This window comes from Helianthus annuus, chromosome 12, assembly GCF_002127325.2.
Source record: "Helianthus annuus cultivar XRQ/B chromosome 12, HanXRQr2.0-SUNRISE, whole genome shotgun sequence".
NCBI classification, from domain to species: Eukaryota; Viridiplantae; Streptophyta; class Magnoliopsida; order Asterales; family Asteraceae; genus Helianthus; species Helianthus annuus.
Genome location: NC_035444.2, coordinates 132,055,614 through 132,066,852, shown reverse-complemented (window position 1 = coordinate 132,066,852; position 11,239 = coordinate 132,055,614).

Here is an 11,239-nt window from a genome sequence, read left to right as displayed (position 1 = left end):
ATCGGACAGAATGAGGACTTGTAAACCAAATGAGTGTTGGGACTCATGTGATATGGTTTAGCAAGGCCTATATTCTAATATCGGAACCTAACCTAAGTGCTTTCGACCCATTGTGGCCCATTAAGGTAGCTCACGCTACTTTAACACGTCGTGCACGCAAAAGCGCATTCGAGACGTCTAACTAGTCCTTATGACAAGTATTATATGCCCATACATGTTTAATTATGTTAAATAATTAGTTACGTGTCAAAAATTTAGGTCACATATGCTTAATTACCAATTATGTATGAAAAGGGTATTTTGGTAATTTACCAAAGGCACATAAACTACTTATCATGCGACTAATCAAACCTAAGTGACCATAAGGTATAACCTCGGAAGGTTATTCCCTATGCTTACTATGGTGACTAAACATGTTTGGTTGGATCCTAACGATCGACCAAACGGGTCGTGTTAGAAAGTCTAAGCGGGTGTTTATTCCGCTTGACTTACGACTCTACACAAGCACCAAACTAAAAAGTGACGAGCTAAACATGTTAGAACATGTCTAGTTAAGTTAGAAAACAGGTTTTGATATCAAAACAACCAGTTTTGACATCCTAGAGTAGTTTGGTTACAAAATACGCGAGAAAACGCATTTTGGCCGAAACTACGACTCGTCACTGAGCCTAGATAACGTGGTAATCAGTAGGTATAGTCACTTAGGGACTATAACCATCGTGATTACACTCACGTTATGAAGTTCAAACGAACTTCGCGTTGACCATAAACTGGTCAAAGCAGAAAGTCAAACACAGTTTGACTTTAACGATAGAAACGAATGAAAAGAACGAAAGAATACTTACAGAAGGTCCTCGCAAGCTCTTGATCCGATTTACTCTCAGGTATGAAGCATAAACTTCAACTTAGAGAGCCAAAATCAGATTCAAGTGTGCTTTGGGAGTGAAATGGGTTTGGGTATTTATAGGAATTCAAGAACCGTTAAGATCGTTCGTCGAAAAACGTGCTTTGATCTAGACCTTACATGTGGGCACATGGTTTTCAAAACCATGGGAATACTTAAAACCATCAAATGGTATTGCAAAACAAGGATCAAAACTATCCATGTGTGGCACATTGTTTTGAAATACCATGGGTGCCTAAAAAATGGACCAAGTTCAATGTATCTGCCAGAAATTTCAAAAATGGTCCCTGCACTTGTAAAACTTGAATTTTTTGGCACTTTTAAACCCCTTTACCTCATTTCAAGGTTCTAAAATGATGTTAAAGTATAGGGAACTTAAAATATGCTCAAAGACATCACGAATGTCGGTTCGTTTGGCCGTATGGTTGCGTTATTCGGTTAATTACGACGAAAGTCGTAATGAACGCAAAAACGATCCAAATTACGCGACGAATGGAATTTTATCATGCCAATCACTAAAATAAAATATTTTAATGATTTCATAATTTTTTTTTGGAAGTCCGGATATATTCAGAATGTAAGATATGCGCGAAAATGCAAACTTATGCACTTTTTGTCCCTATTGATCAAATAAGTTTATTTTTGCGCACCAAACACCTTAAAGCCTATTTCTAGGCTATGTAAATGTTATTTAGGGTATGTTTAACTTATGATCAAGTTCCGGAATGTTCGTTACTACACAAATCGGTATAGTTTCGCAGTTTGACACAAATAGTCCCTACGATCGAACAAACTTGATTTCTACACACCAAACCATCTAGAACTTATTTCTAAGTTATGTGGAGGTTATTTAAGGTATGTTAAGCCTATTTCACTATTCTGGAGTGTTCGTTGCATTGAACTGGTTATATTTACGCATTAGTGCGCGTATAACCTTCCAGAAAGCGATTTAGAGCTTGAAGTTGGAATTGAATCGAATTGTAAAATCACCAACCACAAATACACAAAATAACACCAAAACACATATGATAATACCAAAGCACATTGTTTTATTAATAATCAACATTGTTTTACATCGTACATCGATTACAGAGCACAGTTGTCACACCTTAGTGCCATATCCTATAACATCCTAGAGACAGGGCCATTTGGGCCGCATCTAATTGTCATTACGACAAGGCCTTCGCGCCATATGATTACTTATGTCCTTCATGAGTAGGCTTATTGTCGTATCTTTCTACGTCCCTCGTGACAGGCTTCTATGCCATTTATGGATATATATATAACCAAAGTCACGTAAGGCTAGCCTTTGAGCTATTTATAATCGTCCTTATGACAAAGACAGCTGTGACATTATGGTCCCCTGTCAAGCAGGTGTTGGACACGCTCCAAACCTTGAATGCCATTAATAGTCCTTTTGTGACCTAAGCTAAATGTGACAGATATACATTCAAATAACTTTCATTAAGAATGTTCGGAACATAATGGCCTATACGGTTCGTGGATGCCGAGGCTAACCTATGTTAGGACAGTAGGATAATGACTAATAATGGATTAATTTGGTATTTAGTACCAAGTTTTGAGTATGGAAAACTCGGATGAGATAGGCAATAGTCGCAATGCTATTAATGCGAACAAAAGCAAATAATGTCTCAAACGTAAATCTCAATATTAATGGAGTAAATTTCCAAGCGGTGGTTAACACAGCTAAGCCTGGAGAGGCTAAAGGAAGAAATGCCTGAACTCACCTAATGAACGCCAAAAGGCAGTTTACGATGTCATCAAGTACGTTCATTTTCATCTACCAATGATAATTCCTGCTAAGTGTCCTGATTTAATACAGGCAATAATAAATCTTCATAAACCATAAGCTTAGCAAACTTTTATATTATCCACAAGGTATAACTTACCAAGGAAACCATAGTAACCAATTCTTCTCGTATCGGCAAGAAATCCTTCCGAAAAATCTAGGAGTACTCTTTCTTCGCATAGAGTACGACAACATATGTTATTTTAATATATTTTCCTCATTTGTTTTTCTATCACCTGCGAATACCAAACTATGTTTGATAAAAGTACCATATAAAGATTGGCGTATCCTGGTGTGTCCCATAGATTACTTCCATGCCTGATCAGTATGGAGGTTTAATACGTGGAACCCCTAAGATATCCCAATGGTCATATTGTACTAAAGTTGACTAGTAGTATTCAAATAGGATATCCAGAATGGAATTGACCTAGTAGATGTCCCCGATTAAGAAATTCGTGGACTCATAACATAAATGTGTCTCCTTAGGGAGCACCTGTCCTGTTTGTCAAAAAAAAGGATGGATCGATGCGTCTGTGCATCGATCATCGCGAGCTTAATAAAGTCACGATAAAGAATAGGTATCCTTTGCCGAGGATCGACGATTGGTTCGATCAGTTACAAGGGGCAAGTTATTTCTCGAAGATTGACTTAAGGTCAGGAAACCATCAACTGAAAGTCAGAGATGAAGACGTACATAAAACAGCATTAGGACTCGTTATGGTCACTACGAGTTCCTAGTGATGCCTTTTGGGCTCACTAATGCACCGGCCGCGTTCATGGATCTCATGAATCGCGTTTGCAAGCCGTACTTAGATAAATTCGTCATCGTTTTCATAGACGACATTCTTATATACTCGAAGAACCAAGCTGACCATGAGAAACACCTTCGTTGTATTCTCAAACTCCTGCAGCATGAGAAACTCTATGCCAAATTCTCTAAGTGCGAATTTTGGCTTCGAGAAGTCCAATTCTTAGGACATGTTGTCAGCGAGCATGGTATCCAAGTGGATCCTGCTAAAGTTGAAGCTGTCATGAATTAGCAAGAGCCAAAGACGCCTACAGAGATTCATAGTTTCCTGGGGTTAGCAGGATATTACAGGCGTTTGATTGAAAATTTTTCAAGGATTGCTGCGCCCTTAACTTCTTTGACCAAGAAGAAAGTAAAATTCGTTTGGGGCCCTAAGCAGCAAGAATCCTTTGATATTCTGAAGCAAAAGTTGAGCAACGCTCCTGTGCTGACTTTACCTGAAGGTACCGATGAGTTCGTAGTTTACTGCGACGCATCACACACTGGCATGGGATGTGTGCTCATGCTGAAAGGCAAAGTTATTGCCTATGCTTCGAGACAGTTAAAGGTGCATGAGAAGAATTACACCACCCATGACTTGGAGCTGGGTGTCGTTGTGTTCGCACTAAAACTGTGAAGGCATTATCTATATGGTATCAAGTTTGTGATCTACTCTGATCATAAGAGCCTTCAACATCTGTTTAATCAGAAGGAGCTAAACATAAGGCAACGCCGTTGGATGGAGAATTTAAATGATTATGATTGTGAAATCAGATATCATCCTGGCAAGGAGAATGTAGTCGCTGATGCCTTGAGTAGAAAGGAAAGGGTGAAACCCATCCAAATCAATGCCAAGAGCATTGAAGTGAAGAATAATTTGATTGAAAGGTTGTTAGTTGCACAGCAAGAAGCTGTGTTGGAAGCTAACTATCCTAAAGAAAAGCTAGGGGTGACTGAGGAGCAGTTAACTCTTAGCAAGGACGGAATTTTACGATTGAATGGACGAATATGGGTTCCAATTTATGGAGGACTACGAGATGTTATCCTCCAGGAAGCCCATAGTTCCAAATATTCTGTTCACCCGGGAGCTGATAAGATGTATCAGGATCTAAAGGCAAATTATTGGTGGATAGGCTTGAAAAAGTCTGTAGCCGCTTATGTAGCCAAATGCTTGACTTATGCGCAAGTCAAAGCTGAGCATCAAAAGCCATCAGGCTTGCTGCAACAGCCTGAACTTCCCGAATGGAAGTGGGAATGTGTAACTATGGATTTTATTACCAAGTTACCCAAGACAAGGAAAGGAAATGACACAATATGGGTTATAGTCGATAGACTGACTAAGTCAGCTCATTTCTTACCCATCAAGGAGACTTATAGCTCCGACATGTTAGCCCAGTTATACGTTGATAAGATTGTAGCCTTACATGGCATACCTGTGTCTATTATCTCCGACAGAGATACTAGATACACGTCTCATTTCTTGAAAAGCTTCCAACAATCTTTGGGCACACGTTTGAATTTTAGTACGGCTTACCATCCTCAGATAGACGGTCAGAGTGAGCTTACTATTCAAATGTTGGAAGACATGCTACGTGCATGTGCTATCGATTTGGATGGTAGTTGGGATAAGAACCTACCACTAATCGAATTCTCCTACAACAATAGCTACCATACCAGCATTAAGGCTGCGCCTTACGAGGCATTATACGGTAGAAAGTGTAGATCGCCTGTTTGTTGGGCGGAAGTTGGAGATGTCCAATTATCAAGACCAGAGATAGTCTTCGAGACAACGGACAAGATTGTCCAGATTCGAGACCGTCTCAAAGCTGCCCGAGATAGGCAGAAGAGTTACGCGGATCCAAAGCGTAAAGATTTTCACTTCGAAGTAGGTGAAAAAGTGTTACTTAAAGTATCACCCTGGAAGGGGGTGATGCGTTTCGGCAAGAAAGGCAAACTAAGCCCGAGATACATAGGACCTTTCGAGGTTATCGAACGTGTCAGGTCCGTTACCTATAAGTTAAACTTGCCAGAAGAGCTCAATGGAATTCACAATGTGTTCCACATCTGCAATCTAAAGAAGTGCTTCGCTGATGAATCACTAGTGATACCACACACAGATGTGCATATAAATGAGAGCTTAAAATTTGTGGAAAAAACCTTTGTCGATTGAAGATCGACAGGTAAAGAAGCTTCGAAGGAAGCATGTACCTATTGTTAAGGTCAAATGGGATGCCCGTAGAGGTCCCGAATTCACGTGGGAGGTTGAAGCCACGATGAAAGAAAAATACCCTTATTTATTTCAGTAAATCTCGGGTCGAGATTTATTTTAAGGGGGTGAGGATGTAACACCTCGAAATTTTGTGTCCAATAATGTGCTAACACGTGTCATGAGTTTACACGTGACATTAAATATTAAATAAAGGACTAAAGTTGACAAACCTTGAAAGTATGTAAATTCGAGGGTTATAAATGTCAACGAAGGGTAAATATACTGTATAGTAACCCTAAATGATGCTCGTGCCTTCAAACGAATAAATCATGGATCGTACGGAGCGAAACGCGGAAGAAAGTGAGAGATTACAAGCTACAGGGGTTAATTGTGTCAACATGTTTAATTTATACCTCTGAGTGACCCTTTGATGAACCCGAGGCTTTGTAACAGTAAAATACGCTAACTAGAATATACTATATAAATTTCGCGAAGTTCCGTTTTAAAACGAGAAAGTTATGATCAAATTCGTATGCGAGGGGTTAAAAGCGTCAACAATAAAAGTTAAGGCTTTTCGGATAGTAATTAAACTAACCGGGGACTTAACAGTGCGGGTAAAAGTCACGAGGCCCTTCATTGTAAATAATCGAGGGCCAAATCGCAAAGTTACCCCTCCGAAACCGAAAGGTCAGGCTCATCATGGCAAAAGATTTGAAAATCTTGGTTTACAGGCCTCAGGCGGGCCGCGTTGATGAATCATGTAACTCAATGCGGGCCGCGAGCCATCTGTAGATACGGTTCCTGACAATAGGATTCAGGCGGCCCGCGCCCATATTGCCTAATCCTTCATGCGGGCCGCGTGAAAGACACAGATGCAGAAAAAATGATTAACTTGCCTGTTCAGTCTTCTAAACGCCATGAAATGCATTTAAATCTTCCAAGTGACCCCTAAACAACCCCTAAGCATTAGGGACACATGTTGATGAGTTGTGGTCAGTGGTAGAGTTGTGTGTCAACTTCTTGTGGTGAGAAATCCACTATAAAAGGCCATGAAGTTGCAACATGTTTCCTCACATCTTCAAGTGCACTTCTGGTCATTCTTAGAGCTCCTAAGCAGACTCAAGTCTTCACATTTCGTGCATAGGACCTTGGTAAGTTAGCTAAGCCTTTCTTATTTAAGTTATCGCTTAGTTGTAGCTTAGTAGTCATACCGTCGTAACTAACGATTGACTTTGCGATAAATCACAAATGGTCCAGTGGTTTGTCGAATCAAAGATGGTTATATGATGGTAATCATGTGGGCTTTAAACCCCTAAAAGGGCACCCTCTGATTCCCAGTCTAACTAGTCCGAATGTCGAGTCAAACGTGCATAGAAAAAGTCAACAGAAATGCTATTTTGCGATATTCCGCATAATCAGTAATGTAGATGGCGTGTAACCTGTTTTAACATTCATAAAACATGATAATAAGTATATTAACTAATCTAAGCTTGTTTGATCCGACCATTTACTGTTTTGACCCGGTTCGGAGCCGAAAGTCGCAAAGCTTTGACTTTTGCATTGACTTCAGTTCTGACCCGTTAAAGTATAATTTAGATATGCCTTAGGACTCTCTTAGGACCAGGTTACATGATGGTATAACCCTCTGTGACCGGTTCGTTGTTTGTCCGAGTCTTTTACACATTTCCGTTAAATGCTTAAAAGTTGACCGTAACGCCCTTTTTAATTTAAAACGAGAATTTCGGACATGTGAAAGGATCATAACCTTGGTTACTGATTTCTAAGCATGTCCCTAAAATTTCACGTCAATCCGAGGTCCAGAATAGGAGTTATGCTAAATAGCGCAAATTACGGAACTTTAGTAATTAAATAGCGCAATTAGCATAACGCCTATCTAAACCCGGATTTCGACACCAAACCTTTTTCACACTGATTTAAAATAATATTTTGGGATTTTTAAAGATTTTTAATTATTTTTAACCTGCTCATAACCTGCGGTTATGGCAACGGTTCGGTAAATACCGAATATGCCCTTTTCGGCCATAACTTGAGTTCTACAAGGTCTTTTGACCCGATTCCAGTTGCTACTGATTTTAAATAATAAATAAAGTATTTTAGACTTTATAAACTGTTCGGGAAACTCAGATTTCCTGTAGAACTTAGAAACCTCTTTTATAATCTTTAAAAAGACCGAAATACCCCTACGGGGCATAATATGAACTTAAAACTCGTTACGGACATTATGGAAGGTATCCTACTGATACCACAACCTCTTTAAAGCAAATTGACTTAGGAAAACAGCGTAGGACTCTTACCGTTACCCGTTGCGCCTTTTGCGCGCACGGTTCGGCTTATGTAACTAGTTTACATAAATTAGCCGAAACGGGTCAAACCATATTGTTTTGACCCCAAAATCCAGAGTATGATTATTATACCCATATAAAACAAGTCTTCAAACTTGTTGGGTCAAAATCACACTCCATTCACGGTTTTCGCCTTTCACGCGATTAAACCGTAGCTATCCTTCGAAACTGACCGGTCTAAGCTACGGCTAAATTAAAGACCCGTTAGGATTCTAATAGGTTAACTTAAACCTTCGTTCCAGATTAGGGGACCAGTAAAAGCTATCTGCAATCTATTTAAATTAAGGAATTATACTTGCACAGGTAAATACTTTTAACTTATTTTCCGTTATACGGGCTTGGGTTACGGTATTTAAAATACCGCTTGGTCGGGCAATTGACCCCAACTCATTAGTAGTTGGGTATTATCAATGTGACCCGTTTAAAAACTTGTTTTGTTGGCTTTACGCCTTTGGGGGCTTAATGACCATGTCCCGGATATCCTTGGCAGCATTTTACGAAATGGCCACGACCTTGACATCCGGGTGTAGGCGTACACCCGGCATTATGTCCATGACTATAAAAGTGTAGCCGTTGGTTACCCGCCACGGTTTTATACTATGTGGTGTGTCTATTAAACTTTAACCCGGCACGACCCGGGCGACCGAACGCATAGCAACATGTAATTCTTTACAAGATTTGATTATAAATTATCCCAAGTTATAAAGAGTTTGTGCCTTGTGCATTTAAACCAATTTTATCAAACATTTTACAAAAGTGTCAGTTGAATGTATTTACCAGTGTAAACTGACGTATTTTCCCAAAAAGACTAAATGCAGGTACTATGCGTAATTGGCTGGGATTTCTCCTTAGCATCATTAGAAGTCTCGCAAGCTTAAGATGCCTGAAGTCTGTTGAACAATACTTTACTATTATTATTGATCCCCTGTGGATTTTATTTCAACAATGGTGATACTTTGATATTACACTTAACGTTGAAATATATTTATCTTTATGCTTCCGCTGTGCATTCATATATTGTGGTTTGACTATATTGTTGCCAACTATGTCACGGTAATCCCCCACCGGGCCCACCGGTGAGACACGTAGAAATCGGGGTGTGACATTTGATCCCCGAACACCCAATAAAAACATCTAATAACTAACACTTGTAACTAGATACTCGGATTAGAATTATGGACTAAGTGGTTAAAAGTTACACTTAAACCCCCCCCCCCTTATATGGTGGATGGTCATGGTGGCCCCCATCAAGATCTTTACTTGATCTTATAAGATACCATATGATCTTGTGTGATTTAGTGGGGATTATATGTTGTACTTAGGGAACACATGATCCTTTGGATAACGCTTAAGCATGATATAAGGAGACCACCATTCCCACTTTCTCTTACACACTTCACTCATCAACTTCTCCTCCTCCCTTGCCCTCTACCTTCGGCCGAGCATCCCCATACACCACCATCAATTTTCGATTTTCATACAAGCCATCCAAGTGTACTCCAAGGTTTTACAAGGTGTTTAACGAAGTTCGGTGCTCTCGGCACTTAAAGGACCTCACTCGTTTCCAAAACTCACATGTATTTCAGGTAACTAAAGTGGATGTGCGCATGGTCTTACTCTTGCTCGTGGATGTCGTTTAAGTTTGCTTTTAAATAAAGTTGTAAACTTTTCAGACAATATGTTGTCACGTGATATAAACACTTAATCTATGTTTTCAGTAATGTAATGGTATGAGTATTTGAAGTTATTTTTCTAGCATGTAGTATGTTTACCTTTCGTATGCAATGAGAACTTTTCATGATCACACCTTGTGCTTCCGCCTAAGAAAGGGGTGTGACAGATTGGTATCAGAGCTGCGATTGTAGTGAACCAGGATTCCTTCTCGAGTCTAGACTACAATCTCTAGGATCCTTTCGCGAAAAATTTTTTTCAAAAAGTTTTCATTGCATAAAACTTTTCCGCGACATCCACTACCTGAAACTGTGTACAAGAGTCAAGAAAAGACACTACGAGACTTAGGGTGCACTGGAGTAGCACATGTCTTTGATTAAGAATTACTTGCAATTATGTGTGATACTTGATATATAGATATACTAGAAGTGGAATGTCACAAGTATACGTGACTTTACCTGAAAGCAATGACCTATCTGAAGGAAGTGATACGAGGATGAAACGAACTGTGCGGACTGTGCAAGGAGTTACGTAATTAGGGATGCATACATAATTATGGAATTCAGTGCACAGAAACCACAACAAGTCTTGTCACGTATAGATTCCCTCAGTACAAGAAAAGGTCAAACGTGAACACCCCTCCCCCAGACTATTAAATACTCTATGAGAGTAGTAATGTAGGGTATAAAGACAAGAACCGCCAATGTGAAGTAAGGTGTTTACCTAATTATACATGCTTGTTGCTGTATGAATTGATTTATGCATTGCGCGGATTGTTTGATGTCACTTATGTGGTATATGCCTGTGCATATATATATACTACGACTGTCTCGTATGACGATATCAAACAAATGTCTTACCCTATTGTGTTGTGTTCTGTCAGAACATGGCACGAAGAAGAGCTGTGAACGCTCGTGATCAACCTCCTCCTCCCCCACTGCCAAGAACTGCTGAAGAGCTGAACGCTCTACTAGAAGAAAGGATCTCCGCAGCTATCGCTCAGTACGAGGCAAACCGTACTGAACACAGTGGAGGACCAAGCAATGCTAGACAAAATGGGAATGGAGATTCGTCTGGAGGAAACGCAGCTCAGGGTTGCACTTTCAAGCAGTTCCTCGACTGTAAACTGCTGAACTACGACAACACTGGAGGTGCAGTGGCGTTTGTACGCTGGACAGAGAAGACAGAGGCCACTATCCGTATGAGCAAGTGTACTGCGGATCAGCAAGTCACTTTTGCTACTGGGTTGTTTGTTGATGAAGCTTTAACTTGGTGGAACTTGCAAGTCCAAACGCTGGGTGATGATGCCGTGTATGGCATGTCTTGGGATGAGCTGAAGGAGAAAATGAGAGAGAAGTACTGCTCTTGTGCAGAACTCCAAAGGTTGGAGACTGAATTCTGGCACTTGACCATGGAAGGTGCTGACATCACTGGTTATACTCGAAGGTTCCATGATCTGTCAAGGGTGATAGCCTATATGGTGACTCCTGAATTT